Source organism: Notothenia coriiceps, unplaced genomic scaffold (genome assembly GCF_000735185.1).
Source record: "Notothenia coriiceps isolate Sejong01 unplaced genomic scaffold, NC01 NC01_scaffold00026095, whole genome shotgun sequence".
Taxonomy (NCBI): domain Eukaryota; kingdom Metazoa; phylum Chordata; class Actinopteri; order Perciformes; family Nototheniidae; genus Notothenia; species Notothenia coriiceps.
In genome coordinates this window covers 41,970-42,790 of record NW_011358796.1, presented here as the reverse complement: position 1 = coordinate 42,790, position 821 = coordinate 41,970, and the positions used below count along the sequence as shown (strand labels likewise).

The window sequence follows — 821 nt, the reverse complement described above, 5'->3', positions numbered from 1 at the left end:
CAAATACCTGTACTTTCTACTTCTTACATGTTGAACACAAATACCTGTACTTTCTACTTCTTACATGTTGAACACAAATACCTGTACTTTCTACTTCTTACATGTTGAACACAAATACCTGTACTTTCTACTTCTCTCATTTTCCAAACAGGCTGGTTCCTTTAGTTTGAATGTGTGTTTGGTGGCGTGATCATTATTATTTAGAGTCATTGCGTGCCTATTGATTTGAACACGATCCGTGTATCCATCATTTCCTGGTCTTCTCTAAAGAAGAGGGACCAATGAAAACGTTGTCATGTTGCCGTTGGTCACCATGGAAACATTCATTAGCTAACAATGACATTATTGTTCTATTTATATAAAGGGAGGTCAGGTACTCTTTAAAACAGCTGCTAGTTATGGGTACTTTTTACTGAAGTACATTTCAAAGCCTCTTTACTTTGACTTGAGTAAAGAAGTTTAGTCAGTACTTCTACTTTCACCAGAGTATCTTTAAACATGAGTGTCTGTACTTCTACTTGAGTAAAGGATGTGTGTACTTCTCTCTCTGCTCCTCCTCAGCTGCAGGAGCTTGTTGCAGCAGTCTATCTGTCAGAAACCTTCCTGTCTGACGGCCAGATGCTTTTGTGTTTCTCAGATCTGGAGGCAGAGTGCCGGGCGGCGCTGACTGACTGGCTGCTGAGGAACGGAGAGCAGACGTACCAAGACAGGTTGACTCGAGCCCTGCAGCACATCGGGAGGACAGACATCGCCATCGGTGAGAAGCAACCAAGATTCAAGGCTTTTTCTGTCATGTGTACATAGCTACAGATATATCAATG

The 821-nt window shown here is 41.9% G+C and overlaps 1 protein-coding gene across 2 annotated transcripts in view; it reads right to left on the bottom strand.

Moving 5' to 3' along the window:
• Nucleotides 1–821, bottom strand: part of LOC104956471 (ral guanine nucleotide dissociation stimulator-like 1) — a 16,378-nt gene that overhangs the window by 8,602 nt on the left and 6,955 nt on the right. The window lies entirely within an intron of this gene.